At 42.6% G+C, this 24588-nt stretch overlaps 2 long non-coding RNA genes across 2 annotated transcripts; one reads left to right on the forward strand and one right to left on the reverse strand.

Annotated features, from left to right (window-relative positions):
- Positions 1–8643: 8643 nt before the first annotated feature.
- Positions 8644–23349, reverse strand: LOC109309716. Its single transcript, XR_002101013.1, has 3 exons — positions 23322–23349; positions 21622–21625; positions 8644–8742 (listed from the first exon to the last, which is right to left on the reverse strand). It is a non-coding gene; the product is annotated as an uncharacterized LOC109309716 (long non-coding RNA).
- LOC109309717 lies at positions 15649–21147 on the forward strand. The gene is made up of 2 exons (XR_002101014.1): positions 15649–15727; positions 19081–21147. It is a non-coding gene; the product is annotated as an uncharacterized LOC109309717 (long non-coding RNA).
- Positions 23350–24588: the final 1239 nt, after the last annotated feature.

Below are 24588 nucleotides of genomic sequence, written 5' to 3' on the forward strand. Positions count from 1 at the left end.
TAAATGAAGGAGTGGAAGTAGTTATTATTTACCTGGATTTTAAAAAGGCTTTTGACACAGAGTCACACCTAATTCTTACAAGCAAATTGAGTAGCTGTGATGTGGATTTTTTCATAGTAAGGTGGGTAAAAACTGGCTTATGGGTTTCACTCAGACAGTGGTGGTGAATGGGTTGGTTTCTCCCTGGAGGGAAGTGGGCAGATCAGAATAGGATGCAGTTTAACAAGGACAAATGCAAGGTGCTGCACCTTGGGAGAAAGACTCTCCAACACACGTATAGATTATGGGGTACCATTCTGAGTACCACAACAGTGGAAAGAGATCTTGGAGTCCAGGTTGATGCAGAAATGAACACGAGTTGCCAGTGTGATAATTCCCCTCTATGCGGCATTGGTGAGGCTGCAGATGGAGTAATGTGTCCAGTTTTGGGCACTTCAAGAGGGATGCAGACAACCTTGAGAGGGTTCAGAGGAGGGCTGCTCATATGGTTGAGGGCCTGCAGGTAAGACCCTATGAAGCCAGACTGAGGGACCTGAATTGCTCCATGGCTGCAAACACCACTCAGCTCTATGGTGTCTCCCTGGCTGGAGTCTCCCAGCCTAATTAAGCTCTTCTGAGCTTAATCACCCTCTGTCTGCTGGTTCAATGCTCCTGGGGATGTCCCACCCTGCTTCTCCGGGCTTGGGATGCTCATCTCCACACTTCAGCTCCCCATACACTTCTCTTCCTGCTTCTCAGGGCTGCTCTAGCCTCACAGAGCAGCTGCTCCAGAACTGCAGCTCCTGGGGCACTCCTCTCTCCCTCACTGTTTCCTTCTGGCTGTTGGTAAATATCTCTTTTCTTTCTTCCTCTTTACACTTCCTTAAGAAAAAACTAAGTAACTTTAAGCCTGACTGAAGATCCATTGTTGGAGTGGAATGGAGGAAATATTAATGAACAGATATTAATGAATATTAATTACAACAGTGCTACCTTGTACCTGAGTGGGTGAACAGCTTGGCAGCTACAGGAAGCTCTCTGTCCGAGGGCCTCTGAAGCCCCTTCTCTCCCCCTAGGCATGGGAGGCAAAGATTTCTTAAGGTTATGTCTTTTATTGGACTAGTTATATAGTTCAGTTCCAGTCCAGCAAGCTTTCAAATGCAAGACATTTTTCCTGTTCCTCAGAACCTGGTCAGACTGGAGAAGAATATCTTGCATTGAAAAGCTTGTCTATATTCTAACTACATAGTTGGTCCAATAAGAGATAGCACCCTGTGACAGAGAGCAAAAGACTGCCACACAGCAGGACTTATGGGAGACACTGGGGCAGCAAGCAGACTGACTGTTGGTGGCAGAAGGAGGGATGAGAAGGGAATGTCCAGCCCCAGCATGAACATGTCTTATAAACACATGCCAGAACCAATTTTGGCCGGGGGGGGGCCGGGGAATGCAGACGCTGGTTCAAAGCTGCCATGGGACAGCTTCTCAGGGGAACCAGAAGTGAGTTCCCCATATCACCCAGAGCAGTGTAGGAAGGTAGAATGACCTGGCAGATGCAAGTGGTGGAAGCCTACAGCTGAAAGTCTGTTCACCAGGGCTGACTCAGGGGAATCAGTGTACTTACCAGAGCAGAGTCTGTGGAAGCCAGATATTGGTGAGCTGAGCTGGATCAGTGACAAGCTTGAAAGACAAGAAGAGAGGAGGGACTGGTAAAACCATGAGTGAGAAGGTGGGTGGCACATTAAACATGTGTTTCAGCCCAACATGTCCTGAGTAGGAAAGTGATATATATGTGGGACTGACTCTAAGTAAGGATATTGATAGTAGAACCCTGAGACAGGGTGCTCTTGCCACTATTATTGTGACAAAGATTCTTGAACTGAGGAAGGCAGGAAAAGCATTTACTGAACTTGACATTGCACCATCAGGTTGGCACTAGGCAGGGTGTAGGGGAGGTGGAGTGCCAGGCCCATGCAACAACACATGTATTTATAAAGTCACCACAGGAGGAGGAATTGACACCATCCTCCCTAAAATTAGTTTATTCCAAAAACGTGGGAGTCAAGCTCCCAGCTTACAAGGCAGTGGACAGTGTTAGTGTGAGGCCTGACCTGAGGAGGCTTCTGGGAGGACGCCAATTTGACACCCTGAAGGGGGGGGGTCAGATTTGCGGAACCTGGAGGCCATGAGGTAATTACCTAATGCATCTGCTGCAGTTTGCTAATGAGTAAAGAAGAAGAAAAAAAAAGAAACGGCCTTAAGCTGATCAACGGTCCTGGAAAGTCCCGGGTCTAGCCGAGTGCAAAGATAGCTATTTTTATTTAGAAAATAACAGCTTGCAGAATGAGATAACGGCTTGGCTTTAATCCCAGAAAAAGCAGTAAGACTAAAAGTGAACCCTCCGGCTGCGGAGATAACCGGTAGGAGGAAAGGTATATAAAGTGGAAGAGCCGGGTCCCGGGTGGAACTACTTTGGGGAGGACAAGGCTGAGGACACGATAAAGGAGGTGGTCTCGCCACCCTGGATGCAGGGTGGGGTTCCCGAGACCTATCAGGTAATAATGGGATAGGGTGTGGAGTGCCTTTCCTCCAGCCCAATGCGCTTGCAGCTCAGAAGCTTGTTATAATATTATCCAAGTGTATTATTGATTTATTTTTACAATAAAGAGAGACATTTGGGTTTTAGCTGGCATGTGACTTGTGGGTTACTCACCTACCCCCTGTTGGGAGGGAGGAAACCCCTAACAGTTAGCTGGGTAGAAAAATCAAAGTGCAGGACTAAGGACTGGCATGGCAAATTACACACCCTAAGAAATCCTTGCCTCTTCATAATTTCTGAACCATCACAGCTACAACATCACTCTTGTACTGCTATATATTTTATGTTGTGATACAATATTGGTGCATGAATTATGGATATGTTCTGCTATATAATGATTCAATATTCTGAAATATATAATTGTGTGGACTTACTGATATATTTATGTACCAAGAAAATATCACTGTATTCCACCTCATTGCCAATATAATATTGATGGCAGAGTGGTTCATACTAAAATGCATGATAACATTAAAATTCGTTGTAACACAGGAAAGAATAAGAATTTACTATAAGGAGAAATAGTAACATTAAAAAGTGTGAGTGAGGAAAGATAATAAAAGCTCAACTATATAGGAATTTGGAGGAGTGAATTTTACGTTTAACCTAAGTAATGTAGTTGATGTTTTGGTCATATTAAGCTAGGTTAGTTTAAGAGGAGACATGATAAAAATAGTGTGAACAAATAAAATTTATGCATCAGTTTTACTTTGTAAGCTAAACTATATATCTCTTCTTTGTAAAGCACAATGTTAATTTACTATGTATCTGATATTTGGAGAATCATTTGATTTCCAGGATTTCTTGGCAGCACACAGCTTTGATATTGCAAGCCATTTCCAAGAAGGAATAGGAAGTAGGATGTGGTATCTTTGAATGTATAAAGTGTTGCACTGTCCCTCAAAATACCTAAATTTGTAATGCCAGATTCTCAGCTGCCATCAACCAATTGCCTGTGCCAGCAGCATATGGTACTTCATTTACAAATAGAGGGCAAAATCCTACTTCACTTTACGTACCAAAATGGTACTTACCCAGACACAAAACTGTCTAAATTCCTACTCAATGAATAGTGAGGATGCATATGTCCACAGGGCTACGGAGCATGCACACTAGGCAGGTATGTGGCTTCATATAAGTGTGAAAGCACCTGAGCATAAGGTGGCTGTGACAGGATGGGAACCTCAGGGTTACTGAGCTCCCCCTTTGTTACCCTCTCTACCACGCCAAGCTGCCTGTCTGCACCTCGCAATCTCACCCGCCATGTCTTTGGTCTTATGTGTATAATAGGGTCTTTGGTCTTATGTGTATAATACCTTTAGTCTTCTTGGCTACAGTTCTCCTGTGCTATACCGGTCCGTCTTCTGGAATGGGGTTCAGGTGCACCCCAGCCTTATGGGCTCTGCATGGCTCCAACCACCCCTGTACCACGTCCCAAGCCTTGCAGATACATCGGACGTTCTTCGGTCTTATTGGATCCCTTCTCACAGCCCACTCTCTCTCTCTCTGGGCTTCTTGCTGCCCTCTCTCTCTCTCTGGGCTTCTCACAACCCACTCTCTGGGGCTTCTCGCACTGCCCTCTCTCTGGGGTTTCCCACACTGTCGTGGTTCCCCTATGAGGCTTCCTCCATCCCCTTATAGCCTCACCTGGTCCTCCAGCCTAACAACACAAACAATAACACAAGCCCCTGGGCTATAACACAAAGCTAAAATGCTCAGCTAACCTCCTTTGAGTCACACTCCATGGGTGCTCCATCCTAGGCCAGCATAACTGATTGCTCGCATTCAGGTCTTTCTCCTTTGCTTAGTTAGCAGCACTCCTTCTCCTTGGCCACCAGCCGAGAACCCTTCTCTCAGCCTCCAGCCTGTGCTTTATAGGAGTCAGCCCTGCCCCTTCTGGTCAGCTGACTCAACAGGTGAGGGCCTCTGACTCCTCCTGGTTGCCCTGGCAACCGGCACCTGGGTGGCCATTTCTGCTCTTCAAGTAGCAGGAACCCTAGTGCCCTGCTACAGTGGCTTAAGGAGAGCCATGCCATGCTTTAGCTCAATAATCTAGGATAGAGACAGACATAACACCTAAGTCAGTTTAAGGGATCAGAAACTGGTTTAAACCTGTAACAGAACAGATGCTCAGTGCACATAACCCAGTTTGAAAATGGTTGAAACTGGTTTGAGATAAACCTGGTTGAATGTAGTATCAGACTTAACTGATTTGGGTCAAACTGATTTATGCAAGGTCGGTCCCATTCCCTCCCTGGTTTAACTTAAACCAGAGTCCCCCAGCATCCCAGATGCTTTGCAATGCTAGGTGGAGCTCTGCTCTCTGCTCCAGCCCAGAAGGGCTGGCCCCGCCCCTCTGCTCCCTGGCTGGAGCTCCAGCAGAAACTAAAGGTACAGCAGCAGCATCTTCCTGGCTTCCTCCTGCTCTCCTCCACCCCCCTCTCACCACTTCCTGCTCAAGCAGGGATTCCCCCCTGCTCTCTGCCTTACACAGACACCTCTCAGCATTAGTTAGCATACCACATGCTGGCTTTGGTCTGGCTATGGGGGACAGGAGAAAGTCAGACAGGACAGTCTCAACTTAGGGGTTTTTGGAGCCAATCAACAGATAGATGGTAATGTCCCTCCATTCTGTCCTTGGAAAAAGTTATTTAAGAAGAGTTTGAACTAATGAGAGAAGCTTTTGTTTTATAGATGGACTGATAAATCCCTTTCAGCCATAATGTCTGTGTGAAATGCTAACAATTCCCTGTGTAACTCCCTGTTGTGTAAGTAAATGCTCTGTTATCAATGCCCTGCTGACTCCCTTGCTGGTCAGGAGTCAGGGAATCCCTCCACAATCAAAGCATCCTCCTGGGGCCTAGCCACACTGCCCCTCACCGCAGCTGAGCACTGTAAAAGGCAAGGGAGGGCTTCTCTAGTACCCCCCAGCTTCTCACCTGAGCCACTTCAGGCATGTGCCTGCATTTTCAGTCCAGAGGGGATGTCTGTACAGTTACAAATTGGTTCCATATGGCAGCGGGGTACACCTTCAGGGGCCAGAAGTGCCAGGGGAAGAGCCTGATGTTCCTGGAGGAGGGCCGAGGGACCCCAGCACCAGAAAACTTACCCAGGAGGTAGGTCAGGATGGAGAATAATCCATTCAAGCCAGCAATGCAGCAGCTCTTCAAGCTGCTGTTGATCAAGCTGAGTGCTGGCCAGCTGATGATGCCAACTGCTGCAGGAGCTTTAAAACCCTGGTGGAAGCCAGGTGCAGGGGGAAGCCAGGATGTGAAACAGCAAGCATGCCGAGGCTTCACAAACCTCGGACCCTGGCACAGAGGCCCATGGTCAGCAGTTCCTCACAGGAGACATGACCAGCCTTATCGACCCTGGCCCTGAGGTAGGCACCTTAGACCCAGGGTCAGCGTAGGGATGGAGGTGGACCAAAGATGAAGGGGCAGGCAGGATGAATTTACAAGCCTGTGCTCCCAACAGCAGCTGAGGAAGTGGAGACTCCTTGGGGTGCTTGATGAGCTGAAGCCAGGAGTTGCTGTGGCAACATGAAGATACATAAGGTTGGTGGGTGGAAGGGGTGTAGGGGACACGGAGCCCCAGGAGCAACCATAGCAAGCCAGGGAGTAGCCCATCTCTGGGTCGAGGGAGGAACACCACTGAACCCCTCCTTTCAGTTACAATTCTATCGAGTCATGGTAGGCAAGTCAGGGGCCCAGACCACAGAGTGGGAGCATACTCACAGCACCAGCTGGGAACGCACATTCAGCCTAGCCACGTTAAGAGTAACCTGCAAAGATTGAATCAATTCAGGCACAGGCTTTTTGAATGCCTGTCCTTGTCCAAGTGCTCAGGGCAGTCAACCAGGAAGCAAGAGACTCGGGTTCTAGACCCAGAAGGAATTTGGCCCTACATCTCCTTAGCTCTCCTAGTCAGAAGGCTACCTCATGGTTACGGATGATGGTTACATGGTTCACGACCCACTTCTATTTTTTTAATGATTCGGGTTCTTTTTATCCCTTCATTTACGTAATAAATTATTAGTTTCTTTATACTTTGACATTTCCCATATGTCAAACATAGAATTTTCATTTCTGAAATGCCCTAAAATACAATGGTTATGACAATTTTCTAAAAAGCATGTTATCTAGCTCATTATTTAGTCAAAATATATTTGAGCAATGCTACAATTGACAAGGTCAGAAACTTCTGTATAATTTAACATCATAAGAATATTCTAAATAATTGACTAAAGACTGTGTAGCCTGCTGCGTAATGCAGCCAGTTTCTAGATAAAAATAACTCAGTTGAAATAGTGATTAGATGCTTTGTTATTTTCACGAATTAGTGGAAAATGGATGAGGGTAGTGTAATCGAGAAGAATATATTCTCATCGCTTACTTCAAACACTGTTTGAAGGAAAGAAAAAATATCTAATTAAAAATAACATAAAGCTTATAATTGTACAATAACATTAGCTATTTAGACGGCAAGGTTAAATGGTATATAATTAGAAATAAAATGAGCCATGCTTTCTAATTTTATACATCTAAAATTATAAATCTAAAATTAGAGCACTGAGGGCAGAAACAATGAAGGTCCTATTTTTTTAGTAACATTGACCAGCTTTCCTCTGAGCACCCACGTGGATAACGCTTTTCCATTTTTTTTGCTCAGAAGCTGTTAATTAGGTTATAAAGGTATTAATTTTCTGACGTGTGAATCCATAATGTTTCCTGCAAGGCACTGCAGTGAGGAATAGGAAAAGTTCTTCAAAACCAAGCACATTGGGTATCTTTACACATGCTCCAGGGTGGAGAGACAGGGTGTATTATTAGAGCAGCTCTCAAAGCCATCTGTCAATCTCCAGGGAAGGGTGAGATGTCCAGATATCCTCGTGCCCCAATCAGAGGCATGAGAGGGTCCTTTCATCCCTCCCCGGAGATTGACTTCTAGGGCCCCTCAGTCAATCACAGGCATGGGGTGGCCCACTGCACTCCTTCATGAAAGTTTTCCCCTCTTTCCACCTATCACTTCTTCCCTCCTCCCATGCTTCAGGACACCAGGGCTTCCCACCTCTGTTTTCAGCTCCCTTTTCCCCACCCCAACCTGCTGGCCATTTTCCACTTTTTTGCAGCCCCTGCACTTTTTCACAAGGGACCTACAAAGTTTGCAGTTCACGTCTGCCAACAGCAATCATCTATGTAGCTGATTAAATGCAGCCAGCACTGATCATGACTGTAAAACACATGGCCCATTTAGAGAAAATCTATCAAAAGAAATTTCACACAAGAATAAGTTAGGACAGCCCAGCTGACTAAGATATATGGTCATGCCCATTGTGCTCAGTCCCCCACAGTGCTAACTCCTCTTCAAGCCTATGTACACACCTACATCCATGGCATGTCTACCTGAGATGCTTACAGCGCAATAGTCTAATAACACTGAAGAGTAGCATGCTAGTCAAAAACTGCTAATATGCTACTGTGCAGTGTTATTAGGCTACAGGATCATAAGTATCACAAAAAGAAAATCTATCGGTGCTACTGTGAAGTACTGTAGTTCCTATGCATTTAGCTGATACTTCATTAAGCAAGTACTAAACTAAATGTGCAGTAACTACTGCTCATTAATGAATGTGTAGACAGTCCCACTGTTTAATGCTGAGGTATGGGGTTATCATGGCTTGAAAAGCTGTTAACTATGCTGAAGTCCTGCCCAATGAACTATATGGCAAATTATGAGCCTTTTGGCTTTTGACCAATATAATGCATAGTTTGTAGTATATATAAGTAGGTACAAAAATTCTTTTTAAAAGTGTGTTTACAGCATATCTGTGTTAAAACCTGAAGCAGTTTCAGAAAAGGCAAAATGCATCAATTCTGAATGAATTAAGCCTATGGGTACCTATAGTAATTTGCCTATATGCAAGTTACAACAGGTACATATTTCAGTCAGTGATTTCAAATATGTCCCTCCCTTCTTTCTATCATAGAACCATAGAAAATGATCTAGTCCAATCCCTTGCTGAGAGCAGGATCATCTCCAACTAGATGTTCCCAGACAAGGTTTTGTCTATCTGGGTCTTAAAAACTTCCAAGGATGGAGATTCCACAACCTCTCTGAGTAACTTGTTCCAGTGTTTTACTACCGCCTAGTGAGAGTTTTTACTTATATCTAATCTAAAGTCTCCTTGCTGCAACTTGAGACCATGCTTTTTGTTCTGTCATCTGCCACCACAAAAAACAGTTTAGCTCTATCCTATGGGAACCATACTTCAGGTAGTTGAAGGCTGCTATTAAAGTGCCCCCCGGTCTTCTTTTCTCCAAACTAAATATGCCCAGTTCCCTCAAAAGTTATATGCCCCAAGCCCCTAACCATTTTTGTTGCCCTTCACTGGACTCTGTCCAATTTGTCTACATCCTTTTTGTTGTGGTGGGCCCAAGACTGGACACGGTACTCCAGATGTGGCCTCACCAGTGCCTAATAGAGTGGAACAATCACTTCCCTTGATCTGCTGGCAACAATCCTACTGATGCAGCCAGTATGACATTAGCCTTCTTTGCAACAAAGGCACATTGTTGGCTTATATTCAGCTTACTGTCCACTGTAACCCCCAGATCATTTTTTTGCAATGCTGCTCTATAGCCAGTCAGCACCCTACATGTGCAAGTGCATGGAATTGTTCTGTCCTAAGTGCAGGACTTGGCACTTGTCCTTATTGAACTTCATCAGATTTTTTTTGTCTCAATCCTCCAATTTCTCAAAGTTTCTTTAAATCTTAGTTCTACCTGCCAGCCTATCTACTACTTCCCCCAGCTTGGTGTCATGCATAAACTTGCTGAGGGTGTACTCCATTCCATCTTCCAGATTGTTGATGAAGATATTGAACAAAACAAGCCATAGGACTGACCCCTGGAGCCTCCACTTGATAACAGCTGCCAGCTAGACATCGAGCCATTGATTTCTACTCTTTGAGCCTGACCATCTAACCAGTTTTTTATCCACTTTATTCTCATTCATCCAACCCATACTTCCTTAGCTTGCTAGCAAAAATGTTGTGGGAGATGATATCAAAAGCCTTGATAAAGTCAACGTATATCATATCCACTGGTTTCATGCATCCACAGAGACAGTCATCTCATCACAGAAAGCAATCAGATTGGTCAGCCATGACTTGTCTCTGATTAATCTATGCTGACAGTTCATAATCACCTTCTTCTCCTCCTCCAAGTGCTTAGAAATATATTCCTTGAGGACCTACTTCATGATTTTCCCAGTGCCTGAGGTGAGGCTGACTGGACTGTAGTTCCTTGGATCCTCCTTCTTCCATTTCTTAAAGATGGGCACTTTGCCCTTTTCCAGTCATCTGGGACCTCTCTCAACCACCACAAGTTTTCAAAGATAACAGCCAAAGACAATCACAATGGCCTGGCCAACTCCCTCAGCATCTTTGGGTGCATCCCATCCAGCCCCATTGGATTTGTATATGTTCAGCTTTTCTAAATACTCCCTAACCTGTTCTTTGACCACTGTTGGCTACTCATGTCCTCCCCAACTGTACTGCCAGGTGCAGTAGTATTTAGTAGCTGAACTTGCCAGTGAATTCTGAGGTAAAAAAGATATTGAGTACTTTTCTGCGTCATTTCTTACTAGGTTGCCTCCCCCATTTAGTAAGGGACCCACACTTACCCTGATCTTCTGCTTGTTGCTGGAGAAAAGTCTGATAAGGGCTGGAGACTTCTTACCCTCCCTTACTGTGATGGTAGCAGCAGTGGAACAGTGGGGAAAGCGAGAGCCCCATTTTGTGAGTACCCGCTCGCAGATACCCAGGAGCCAGTTGGGTATCTGGAGGTCCAGCATGACTGGCAGGAGATGATGGAGCAGCATGAAGCCTCCAAAGTTGCACCATGGTAAGAGTGTAGTCAGCAGCACCAGGGTTGGGGAGGGGATGTGTGAGCTCAGAAGAGCACCTGGCACTCCAGGCTGTAGCCTGGAGGAAGCAGTGGAAATATAAGTTCCCCAGAGGCATGATCGGAGCCAAGTAGCCAGTGGAAAAGCTCATCAGTGAACATACCTGATTTCATTTTTTTTCCCTTGACGAGTAGACACAACTCTTGGGCCCATTCCGTTGGTTTACCTGGTAGTCCTTGATGAGTAGGACTACCAGGTAAACCAATGGAATGGGCCTGAGAGTTGTGCCTAATGAACTGTAGGGGAAATTAATTGGCTCAATTGATTTACCTGGGGAAATGCCAGAGAATTAATTGGCTTGATCAATTTATTTAAAGAACTACCAAAGAAATTAATTGGTTTGATCATTTAATCTAAGGGACTGTCAGGGAATTGATGGGTTTGATTGATTAATTTAAAGAACTATAGAAGAATTAATTAATTTAATTAATTCATGTAATTGGACTGTGGTAAAGGGAACTGGACTGAGTGTTTTATCCAATGAACTGCTGGGGGAAGCTGATCAGAACTGCCAATGTGGCATTACAGAGCCCTAGAAGCTAGTGGACTGACCCCGAGTGGGCTAACCTAAAGTCAGTTAGGACAAGTCTTAAGTTGAAGGCTGATTTTAGTAGTTATTTTCCCTTTGATTTCTCTTATATGGAAATCAATTGAGTGGATGTGACATCCAGAGTAGCCAACATAGTATTGGCTCTAGTGAGCACAGGATTAGGTAAGGGTGGGGTATGAGGGGAGAAGAAGCCCCACAAAAAGCCCCAGAGGATTATCACTCTGCCTACAATCTACCTTCTGACAAATTTGTTGACATCAAGGCATGACAGGAAAGAAGCAGGCACAGAGGGCTGGGTGACCATAAAATACTCTCAGCTTCCTCACAGCTCAGTCCACCAAGGCTCCAGGCTGTCAGGGACCACAGCCTTAAAGCATCTCCATCTGACACTGATTCATCCTTGCATGTCCAAGAAATGCTCTTATACTCCTCCCTAGTCTTCTGTCCAAGTTTCCACTTCTTATAAGCTTCCTTTTTGACTTTTAACTCAGTGAAGAGTTCCTGGCTGAGACAAGCTGGTCTTCTGCCATACTTGCTAGTCTTCTTGCGCATTGGGATGTTTCATTCCTGTGCCCTCAGTAAGGTTTCTTTCAAATACAACCAGCTTTCCTGGACTGTCCTCTCCTTCTGACTGTCCTGCCCAGGAATCCTGCCCCTCAGTTCCCTGAGTGGGTCAATGTCTGCTTCTCTGACGTGCTAAGTCTTTACTTTGCTGCTCACCTTACTTCCTTTCCTCAGGATCCTAAATGCATTCATCTCATGGTCATTGCTGCCCAAGTTGCCAACCACTTCCACATACCCAGTCAAGTCTTCTCTGTTTGTGAGCAGCAGGTCAAGAAGAGCATGGATCTTCTTGCAGCAGGAGGTTGTACCCAACATTCTCCAAAAACTTTCTAGATTACTTGTGCACTGGTGTATTACCTGTCCTCCCTCCCACCCCCCCAAAGATGTCAGGGCAATTGAAGTCCCCCATGAGAACCAAGACCTGTAATCAGGAAACTTCTACTACCTGTCTGAACAAAGTCTCATCCACTTCATCCTCCTGGTCTGGTCATCTATAGCAGACAACCAGAGTAATATGTCACCTTTGTTACTCTCTCCTCTGACCCTAATCCAGAGACCTTCAAAAGTCCTCTCTCCAGTTTCATACTGAAGTTCTGAGCAATCATACTGATCTTTTACATAAGGTGCAGCTCCTTCTCCTCTTCTTCACTACTTGTCCTGCCTGAATAATTTACACCATCCATGACAGTACTCCAGTTAATCAAGACTGAGAAGGCCTCCCTTTTTACCCCTTCCTACTTGTGCTTCCTCCAGATCACCTGCTTCCCTACTTACCTCACGGTGTTGGTTTCCATACCCCAGAGAACTTAGTTTAAAGCCTTCCTTACCTAGTTAGTGAGCTTGTCTATAAAGATGCTCTTCCCTTTCTTCACCAGGTGGAACCCATCTCTTCCTAGTGATCCTTCTTCTTGGAACAACATCCCACGATTGAAGAAGCCAAAGCCATGCTTGCAACACCACCCATGCAGCCATGCATTAATACAGTCTATGTGCTCAGTGAGAGCAGAATTTGGCAGAAAGGTGAGGGGTGGGGAAGGGACTGCAGTGGAAGAAGTCATGAATACAGAAGGAAAGGGGGGTACCTGATTTCCCCAGATTTATTTTCCATGATGTAGCAGTGGGAGGGGGCAAATTCAAGACAAACCTTCAATAATTAGATTCTATACCTAGAAAATTATAATGAATTTATAATTTTTCCATTGTAGAATCTAATTATTGTGGGGTCATCTTATATTGAGGGTTGTCTTATGTTCAAGTAAATATGGTACTTGATGTAACCACATATACTACCACTCCAATTGTTTTTGGAAGGTCAAATTCATCACATAACTCAGAAGAGCGTTAATACAAATTCCTACTAGAAGCTGATCATCATGCATAATGCCCTTATCTCTCCACTTTCTCCACATTAATTTGAGACCCATACTTTTAAAAGGGATTGCCCCAAATATAGGCCTTACAATATAATGAAAAATTATTCCATTTGTCTTTATTTTTTTCCTTTTGCAGTTGAGTCATCCTAGAAGCTCCTTGTGCAGCCACATTAGTCTCTTACCATTCTTCTTGTGCTTTCATCATGTTGAAACAGGATATTGATGGGCTTTCACTGCTGTGCCTATTGTAGGCTTCTAGCCCTTCTGGGCAGCTTTATCATTCAGTCTGTCTTGTGTTGGTACCATGCCTACTATCTCCTTGAATCAGATGAAATCCATCTTTTTTTAAATCTAGCATCCTAGGTCTGTTGAGCTCATGCTTTCCCTGTCGTAGAACCTGGAATTCTATCATATCATAATCACTTTCTCCCAAGTTTCCCTGACACCTTCATGTCCTCCACCAATTCTTCCCTATTGGTCAGGTCAAGATCCAAGATAGGTGATCCCTTAGTTGTATCCTCAACCTTCTGGAACAGAAAGTTGCCATCCACACAAGTTATTAACTGGCTCAACATTTTATGTTTGGCTGTATTGTTCATCCAGTAGATATTTTTTTTTAAATTGAAGCCTCTCATCAGTAACATCTCATAGTTTCTAGATAATTTTGTCACTTCCTTGAAGAATGTCTCACTCCCCTCTTCTTCTTGACTTGGTAGCCTATAATAAATCCCCACCACTATATTTGTGCTGTATCTTTCACCTTTTATCTTCACCCAAATGCATTCTGATCTGCCATCTTATTCCTCCTGAACCAGGGAATATATGTATGTATTTTTGACCTACAAGGCAACATCACCACCTTTTTTCCCAATCCTATCCATCCAAAACATCACCGAACCCTTTAAGAGTACATATGGGACTCTTCCTGCAACTAGTTGCAGAACTGGGAATGTATTGCTTTATATGGAAATGCAAAATTCTTTATATGGTATTCTTTATTTTATAAAAATATTTTATATGGTATTCTTATATGCCTTGTTTTAGGTCTGGTCCAATCCTATGTTCTAGACATTTTCTGTTAATCAAACTGAACTCTGAGATATTTTTATTTGAGCACTAATGATTAATACTGTGTTATATGGGACATAGAAGAAAAGGTAGTACCTACTTCTGTAATTTATATTGCATGTTAGAGAGACTGTAAAATTCAAGCACTTTGTATACCATATGATCCAGAATAAGTCCAGAATAATAACTTAAGAAATAGTTAAAATATGTAAGAGAATGCCTACATATGTAAATAGTTAAATACTTAAATATGGAAGAGAATGTCTACATTTACAGTCCCTTCAATATTTATAGGAGGATTTTTAAATGTTTCATAAAATTTAAAACATTCTATTTAATAGTGTGTTTAGGCCTGAAACTTGCAGTAGAAAACTGTCAAGAGCCACCTCAAACTACTGCAGAGGATCTAAAATATTTGAAGAATGTTTTGATTTAGAAATTATGTCATATTCCAGTGATCCCTCTTGTCTGGAGTCAGGAGGATGTCACTCTAATGACCAAAATACATACGTAATTCCATTGTGGATTATATTCACAAAAACACAGTTGCATCCTAAACTATCCACAATGGAAATTGTTAATGACTATGCTTAATTACAAAGTATTTTCTCTAAATATAGTCACTGAACATGTTTTTAAGAATATCTGACTGTAGTGGGAAGCTGGCAGGGACTGAAACAAGTTAAGACAGGTAAAGAAAAGTTAGACAAAAGTCATGATTTCAAAATGGAATAAGTTTTTTCACAGACAGGAACCTAAAATGTATTGCTAAATTTTCTTTTAGCTTCACGGAAACTTTTTCTGTGTCTGTTTAGGAAATCTAGAGAGATTCAATTCTAATCTGTTGTCAAAATTAGTTGCAGGCAAATTTGGGTTTTGAAGGGGGAGCTGGTTGCTATCTTAATTACTGAGACTAACACCACATCAAACATACTCCCCTTTTTCCAACTGACACTCTTAAATAAGTGATATACCCTATCTAGTGGCTAATGGAAAACAAGGTATTTAATGCTTCCAAAATGGACCCAAGAGTATAATCTGTGCGAATTAAAAACAACAACACTAAATTTCTATGGGATAACCCACATTCAAGACATTTCATATGAATCAAGCTGAGCTGCTTAATCAAAGATCTGGGGTATGTACAAGCATTACATTTAAATCAACCTAACCCAGGTTATGTTGATCTAAATGACCAATCATACAGGTATGTAGAGGCAAAAGTCACCCAAAAATGGCATGCCTAATCTAATTTAGTTCAATTGAGAAGGTGCACTAACTTAGATTGCGATAAGGTTAACCTGATCTATGAAGGGGTTAACCCAATCTCACAATACCTGTACACATTCTCAGCACAAGGACACTTTGAAGGATAGCAATTTTCCAGTAAAGCCGAAGTGAAAATGGAAAAAACTGGTGACATTTTGAAAGTTAGAGAAACTACTGATAAATTAGAGGAGGAGTCCTATAAACCCCTGGTTAACAGAACTGACCTTTGGAATCACAGCTTTTGTTGTATGTGTCTGTTCCCTTTTCCTTGAGAATATAGCTACATGGAGCTTGAGGATTCAGGAATGAAGAAGAGCCTGGATCCAAGTCTTTCAAGACACCAGCTCCCAATGCTGGGTATGTATCTTTTTCTTAACCAGTCCATTGCATTTGCATCCTCACCTCATCCTCTGATGCTTTAATCGTGCCTTCATTCCCATAGTTTATCTGTAGCAAATTAAAGAGTGTTTTGGATGTTTCAGGTCCTGAAGATTTTAAGAACAGTTTAGACAAATACTTAACTAGGATGGTTTAGTCAGAGGTGATCCTGCCTTGAGCAGGTTTTTGGTTTAGACTGCTTCCTGGAGTCCTTTCCAGCACTACTTTTCTATGCATCTACGACATGCAAGGGGAGAGGGACTACTAGCTTTCAGGGGAAAATCATCTCTACAAAAACAAAAAGGGATATATTCTCAATCAGTCACCAGAGAGAGCCTGCAGGCTGCACCCAGTGCCAGTCCCAGGTGGCAGAAGCAGCCTCCTCTCATCCGGCATGCAGATCTGGGGGTTTGCACCCCTGGGCAGAGTTTAGCACAGCCCGGCAGCCCTCTCAGGGGTGCAAACCCATGGATCTGCACCCTGGATGACAGGAGGCTGCCTTGGCTACCTGGTACCATAGCTGGGCAAGAAATGACAACATTTTAGGCATTTTCATGAAAAGCAAAACAGTTTCGACAAAACAAAACAGGACAGTACTTTGAAATGACATGAAACAATTAAATGTAGCACTGTCCCTTCAAAATGGCAAAATGGACCTCAAAATGAAACAATGGTGTTTCTCACAGCCCCAGTGCTCATTAGAATATCTACCTTCACAACACCCTTGTGATACAGTAACATATCCTTAGACCCACTGAGGATCTGAGGAACTGAGAGGTTAATTTGTCAAAGGTTGGAAAGAATTCTGGAACAAAACCTGAATTTGGGATTTTTTAATCACAGGCCAGAACCTCAACCACAAGACTACTTGCTGTCTGCTACTGTCACTTTGCATGGCACTCTTAGGCGAATAATTTTTGGACACAGCATGAACAAGTTAAAATACTTTAGAAGGAATGGCTTATATGGGAGCAAGAAAAAAGATGATGGCACACAGATTATGTCAGAAAGGATTTTGGTGTCCCTAGTTACAGAATGCCATTTATTTTGGGGGGCTGCGTAGAATCATAAGGTCATAGGAAAGTAGGGTTGGAAGGGATCTCTGGAAGTCATCTAGTGAAGCTCCCCTACCCAAGAGAAGATCATGCATGGCTAAACCATCTTAATTTAACCTGCTTTTAAAAATTTTCAAGGATGGAGATTCCATAACTTCTCTAGGCTATATAGCTGACATCTTGTTACTCTGCTCTGACATATTTTAATATACATATATTTATTAAAATCTTTATGGGAAAAGAGTTGTAAAAACAATCAATTTACTTTATGCAATATTAATCAAAGAAAATAGATTCTTTTCCCATTAACATGCAGAATGGAACCAAGTTTAGGATATCCTTGAATTTACTAAGATTATTATGGCTTTTCTGACCTGGGTTTACTTTTTGTTCTATGATCTTTATCCAACTATTTAAAAAAGAATACCATTCAATAATATTAAGAGAGAGGAAGTTTTTAAAATACAGATCATATCATTTTCTCACTTAATGCTTATAGGAAAAAACTGCTCTAATACTGTGATTCTTGCAAGCCTTGAGTGAATTGCAAGTCCTAATACACAAGCGCATACTCTAATTAAGAAAAGGTCACTGTATGTCTGTCTCATAGTGACTGACAGAGCAATAGACTCTGGAGTTCATAATGAGCATAATGATCTTTGTTCAAGGAAATTACATTCTTCATTACAATTTGCATAAATTAACTAACTGATTAAGATTTTTCTACAGTAATTTATATATAAACTAGAAATGTAATTTGATTTTAATATCTAACCAAATTATGGAAGAAGAGATAGAGAGTATGCAAATACAAAGACAGATACCAGTGCTCAGTTGTGTATCCAGAAATATGGAGTACACATTTTGAATCACACATTTAAATTACATTCCCAAATAAGACGTTCAATCAGATGAGAATTTGTTACAAAAGAGTCAAAAAGTTAATGGACTCAAGATTCCCCTAAAGGGCAACCATCTGAAACTTTTTTATATGGCCTCTTCCTTTGAACAGGAAACATTTTTGCTGTTCAGTCTTTGAGTTCCTGTTACTAGTACCGCCTGATGGTTCAGTGTGTGATTCCTAACCAGCACTTCCTTGAGACAATGAGCACTGTGTGAGCCATATAATAGCTCGGATTCCGTTAATTATTCTATTTGCCCATATAAGGCTGAAGAAGGGAGAACGAGCAAGATTGGAGGAAGGCTCTGTTCTAATCGTCTGTTGAAGTAATATTTTCTTTTCAAGCACTGTCAGCATTGATCCCTATTCTGGGTTCTGTCACTGCTGACAACCTTTGAAAAGGGGAATTAAGCGCAACTCAAGGAACTCATTTTAAAATCCAAGAGCGCAGACAGAAGTGACAGCTTTTGAGCCATCTGGCCCCTGAAAGTGCTCTACAGCCATGATTTAATACACATGCATGGCTGCAGAGCATTTTTTAAAAACACAAATCACACAAAAAATTTGTTCTGGTTAAATCAGGTATTACATTAAGGCACTCAAAAGAGAGTACCTTAGGTCTGTCAGGGGGAAGAAGAGGGAGCTGCTGGCTGCTGAATGGCCAGAGCTGGGAGAGAAGATGAGGGGGAATTGAACCCCTTCACCTTGCAGACCCCCTAGCTACACCATCTGAGGTACTAGGAGAAGCTGGGTCAGACACCCAAGGTGAGGGGGCTCTATTCCCCCCTTCCCTCTCAGGTCTGGCCAGTCAGCAGTTGGGAGCAGCCAGCAAGGAGCACAGACAGATGTGCTCACCTAACCTGGAGGTCTTCAAGAGGAGGCTAGATTGACACCTGGCTGGGGTCATATGACCTCAGCGCTCTTTCCTGCCTGGGGCAGGGGGTCAGACACAGTGATCCTTTGTGGTCCCTTCTGACTCTACAATCTATGGATCTATGAATCTATGAAAGGAGCTGCCAGCTGCTTTCCCTCAAAGATGAAGGGGAGGGGCTGGGAATGGGGCCCCCTCAACTTGCAGCCTCCCACCCTAGCTACCCTGGCTGGAGTAATAGGAGGAAGTGGGTTGGGCTGGAGCATTCCTGTCTGATGGCCTGGGCTGCTGTAGGCTGCCTACACCCTCCAAAGTACTGATATTAACTTCTCAACAGGCAGCCATTATAGGAACAAGTGGCCATCCCCAAATGTCTAGTTCTCTGGAATTCCACATAGATCTATCATGTTCCCTTTCCCCTTGAATGGAGGAGCAGTGAGATGCTCCAGTTCCTGTTGCCAGCAATATGCTGTTAACACTCCACTGCATGTTTAATTTTCCGCAGATGCAGCCAATGTCATCCTGAGGATATCACAATGTCAAGGGATTTTGCATGGATGAAAAATAGCTATTTCAAACTAAATTCAAGCAAGAACAAAATTCTGCTGGACATACATGGGAAATATTATGAAGTACTAGCAGAGTTATGGTCCTCCTCATCCATTATACAACTTAACTACTGTATTTTTTGGAGCACATGTTTCTTTATTTTTGGCTTGGATGGTGTATTTTGTAATGAACTCACTGAATGTGGAGAGCATTAAAACCCTGTGACCAAAATATACTTAAGGAATCCACAAAAGCAGTGACAATCCTTCAGTTCTTGAGGTGCTGTCTTCAAATAGCTGTTTATAGTTTGGGTGAGCTTGAGAGTTAGATGATAACGGTTTTTAATTAATATTACAACATCATAACCACCATTCCAGGCCAGACCAGAAGTCCTCACAAACCAGAAAAAGGGGTCCCCCAAACCCATCTTTTCTTTGACAGTGGCAAATAGGGGAGACTTTAGAGGAAGTATGTAAAAAATGTGGCCTGGCTGGAGTGATCCACCCCCTGTCATACCCTCCTACGTACCAGCAGTTATAGCTTTAGCAACTTCCTGCCTGTTATATTTAACAGCTGCTGATGGATCTACCTTACACAAATTTATCTAATACCTTTTAGGACCCAGTTTTACTACTGAACTTCCTGAGGTAATGAGGAAATTGTTAAATGTACTAAACAAGCAATGGCATGAAAATGCTGTCTTCAATTTGAAATGTTAGAGTTCCTAACAGGTCACTATATAACAGGCTGTAATGTTACTTGGATGCACTTACATAAGATCTCCAAAGAAGGAAGGGTTTTGGAAAACTTCACTATATGCACCATTTCTGTTTTGTTTAGTGGAGGAACATTATATTGCTCGGTATGCATGACTAACATGATCAAAAATGCAAATAAAAGATTAGCAGACTCTATGGAGGCATCATAATGTTTACCATAAAACTAAAGGGCAGCTCAGCCAGCTTGAAAATCTCTAAGCAGAATTAAAAAATACAACAAGAAAAATACCATTTTTAAAAGACATAAGCAGAGTAATACTTGCAAATAGCCTTGTATAAACAGATAATGCTGAGAATTTCAGTATCTTGGGTAAAGACCAGAAAATACAACTTTACTGAACAGTGCAACAATCTGTGTACAAAGCCTTACAAGAAGCTATGTACAAATTAATTTTGGCACACTGGTAATAAGAATTTGATGTTTTCTACATGATTATACCTTGTTTTCTTTTTCTCGCAGTCAGAAAGAACAAGAGATTGATTTCCAGGGAAACAATTAAGATTGAGATATCAGTTGAATTTATAATACCAGTTTCCAATCATGCTTGGAGGCTTGAATGAAATAGAAAACCAGTGTTAGAGATCTTCCACATAAAGTGCATTTAAAGCACTAGCACTAAGAGAGGCAAGGCTGGAAGAAGCTATATGATGTGTAAAATGTTTTGTTTGATGTATTTATATATGACATTGTTTCCAGAAGATCTAAGTATTCCACGTTTTCTGAAAATGAGTAATTAAAATATGCAATACAGCTAGTATTACTTTACTTCCATTATTCTTATTCTTCATATAGTACCATAGTGTGCATAATACTGAAAAAATACCTTATAACGGTTCATTTATAAGGTCACACCACCATTCAAACAAATATTAAAAGGCCTGACTAACTAGATCAATTGTAATGAACTGCTAGAAAGAACAAATTCTATGGAAAAGGATGGAATTTACTGGAAAAAAAAATATTCTTATGACAAAGCAAAAATGAGTTATTTCACATTGTGGCCATTTGCTTGATAGTTTTATCACTTAAACTTGTAAAATATTAAACATGAAACAAGCAGAAATACATATAACTTATATTTCACATATAACTTATATTTAATATCAATCTGGCTGCAACAGGGTCCCTGACAGAAGCCCTGTTACTTGGGGAAAATCCCCACAGCTGGCAGTCATGATGCCCAAGCAGGGGCAGGGGGAGATTCCCCACACCATTGGTAAGCCAATGGGACCAGGCTTCCAGGAATAAAAGAAGAGACTCCGGGAAAAATGCCTTTGGGCACTTAGAGAGTGAAGAGGAGGGTCGCCCTAGCCGCCAGACGCCTAGTACCAACTCATGAAACCTCAGTCACTGTGGTGAGCCAAAGGGAAGGAGTTGCGGGTCTGGACAGTGACGCAGCATGGCATCCTGGAGCAGAGAAGAGCACCAGCTCTGGCAGCTAGGGTGCTCCCAGAGCCGATCTGGAACAAATCGTGGAGAGGTGGTAAGAGACATGGCCAGCCTCTGCCACTAAGGAGGCAATTAGCGGATATTAAGCCGAGTCGCCAGCTGGAGTGATTCCCACACAGGGGGGACTGGGTCAGGACTCCCACTAGTCAAGACCCACAGAGGGGGAACAGCCAGAAACACCCTTCACAGTAATCAGCAAGGGATAAAAGGCCTCATTTGCACGGGCTGCTAATGAGGTAATTAGCACCGTGAGTCTCCCAGCCAGCACTTACCTTTAGGATAGTGAAGCTGGTGATCTTTCCTCAAGCACAAGGATGACTCTGGGGAGCAGGAGGGGGGTGAACTGCCACCTGTGGTCCGGGCTGTAAAAGAAAGACAAGAGAATAAAGCACCTGAAATTACAATATGGGTCAAGTGTCATTACTCCATGGGCACCTATTAAAACTCCATCTCTTTCCTCCCTTAGTAAGACCAAAGTCATGGCAGGAAAGAACCAGAGAAAGGGGCAGTACCCCACAGACCTGATAACACTGGCATTATGAAAAAGGAAACAAATTAGCTATTACCAATGTGTCATATGTGTGGATATTATGTATTAAAAAGGAAACACTGGCTTTTAAATATGATTTTCTAGTGTAATCTTAATCCAATTTATTTACCTTTATTCTCAGTGTGCTTTTTCTCATTAATCCAAAACAGTGGAATATAAAATCTGACATTATAGAAATATTCTTAAGAAAAGAACATGTGGTGCTGAGGAAATGAAACTACCTGTAGAGAAGTCTGAATGCCTTAGGGTCAAGTGCATAATCTTGGGCATTATAGAGCACTGAGGGATCTTTGTTTGTTTTTGTTTGTTTTTTAAAAAGAAAAATGGTCAAAACAACAACTTTAAAATTATAAAAAGCTCAGATGAAAATGGTGTAACAGGGAAAAGAAAAAACAAAAGATGCAGACCTGTCCTTCACAGTAAAAGCATGTCTCTCTAATCTACTAGAATTATTTGAGAATGTCAATGGAAGAAGTTAAAGAAGAATCAGTTGATTCATTTTATTTAAACTTTCTAAAAGGCTTTAGTGCAGTCCCTCACAAAAGGCTAGAAGAAAAAAAGTAATGAGTGATGTGTTAAGATTTCCATCAAATTAAAAATTAAAAAATACACCCAAAAAAACCTATATGAATAAATGCTCAATACAGAAGAGGAGAGAAAAGATGTGCATTATTTCTACTTCAGATTAGATCCAACATCTAAATATTCATAGCAAAACTTACCATGTATCTCATACACACAAGGAAAGATAAATATTCCTTTATTCAAATATAAGTTTGGAAAACACAGTTTACTGCAACTAGTATGTATATGGTGCACTGGGCACCCAATGTATCTGTTTCATCTAGTCACTTTAGTGCTTGTAGCCCATCCCTCAGAACCAGATCTGAGATACACTTTACTCTCTCCACTCTATAACAAATTGTAAATTCTGTAATCTCTGCAAGATGCTGAGGCATGTGGGCACAATGTATTTCATATTCAGTGTAGTCAACATTACCAAAATGTTTTAAACAAAGGGAAGCTGGAATCAAAGCCATGGTAATTTTCAAGGCCTTAGCAGCAAGTTTTCCAGTTTTTACAATGATGTATGTTAACTAAAACGTATGTTAGATTCTTAACTCTCCATGTCTACATTTTTTACCCCATTTCCAGGAAGACTAGATTTTATCCTTGTTGAAAAATAGTTCAAGCTAAGAAATAGAATAATAGAAAGTAAGTGTGAGAAGGGACCTCAGGAGGTCATCTAGTCCAACACCCTGCTCAAAGGACCATCCCCAACTACATCATCCCAAGGTAGGCTTTATCTGCTTAGGTCTTAAAAACCTCCAAGGATGAAGATTTTACAAGCTTTCTGGGCAACATGTTCCAGTGCTTTACTACCTTCCTAGCAAGAAAGTTTTTTCCTATTATCCAACCTAAACTTCCCTTGCTGCAACTTGAGACCATTGTTCCTTGTTCTGTCATCTGCCACCTACACAAGACGCTTAACTGTGTCGTAACAGAATTTACTGCACAGTAAGCATGTGTATCTACATGTGCACATGCTTACTACACAGTAAACCTCACTAATCGTGAGTAAATTTGTTGCCTGCAAATGCAAGTAGCAAATTTACTTTCAATTAGTAATGGTGCAGTAGCACTTGTGTAGATGCCTGACAGGGAGCAAATATGTTCTCCATCAACCATTCTTTTGAGAGAGCTTCCTGCCCCCAGGAGCTGCCTGCTGCCAAGGCAGGCTCTGCCAATAGAGCCCAGATGAAACTGTGTCCCCTTGACCCAGCAGCAGGGAGCTCCAAGCCCCCTGCTCAAGATAGCAATCAGGAAGTGGTGGGTTAGGAGATCCTTATCTCCCAGCCCCAGCTCCACAACCACACAGGTCCCTGCTGGCAGGGGCTGGGGAACCTGTCCGCCGTCCAGTTCCATGAGGGCAGAGCTGGGCAGGAAACAGGATGGGGAGCTTGTTCCCCACTTAGCTCCACACACATGGAGCTGAGCAGGGAACAAGCTCCTCAGCCTGTTCCCCACTCAGCTCTGTGCTCATGGAGCTGGATGAGGAACAAACTCCCCAGCCTCTGCCCCGCATGCTGGGTGGGGGCTGGGAACTGTCCTGATAAGGGGTAGGTCCCAACCCTGTGCCCTGATCCAATAAACAAGACTTGAGGATTGGAAAGAGCTGCAGGGGTGGGATAGGTCCCAGCCCCCTACCCCAATCTGCCACTGGGGCACCTAACAGTTGCTAACTGCCGCACTGCTACATTGGGGCAGAAGGCTGGGATCTGACCCTGCTTTGCAGCTCTTTCCAAGTTCCCTGCCCCTGATCAGGGAGCCAGAGCCTACAGAGCCAAACCTCCCCACACACACACATACACACAGCTCCAACACCTTCACAAATAACCCCACCAGACACACACACACACAGAGTTCAAAAATAGCCTCTCATCATTTACATATCAAATCTCTTGATTTTTAAGAATTTGTCTCATTTTTGACAGGGTGGCATTGGCAATACTGCATTGACTTTATGCCCCCCACCCCAACCTGGTTGACATCTGCTACCTACAGTTAAACAACCTGTTTGTGTTCCCTGCAACACTCCTAAATTTGCATTCCTGCAGAACACGTTTCTAAAGACTGGCTTTTTCATACCTAAAGAATGTCTGGCCATCTTTGATATCACCCACC

This window comes from Crocodylus porosus, unplaced genomic scaffold (assembly GCF_001723895.1).
Source record: "Crocodylus porosus isolate Cpor-Errol unplaced genomic scaffold, CroPor_comp1, whole genome shotgun sequence".
NCBI lineage: Eukaryota > Metazoa > Chordata > Crocodylia > Crocodylidae > Crocodylus > Crocodylus porosus.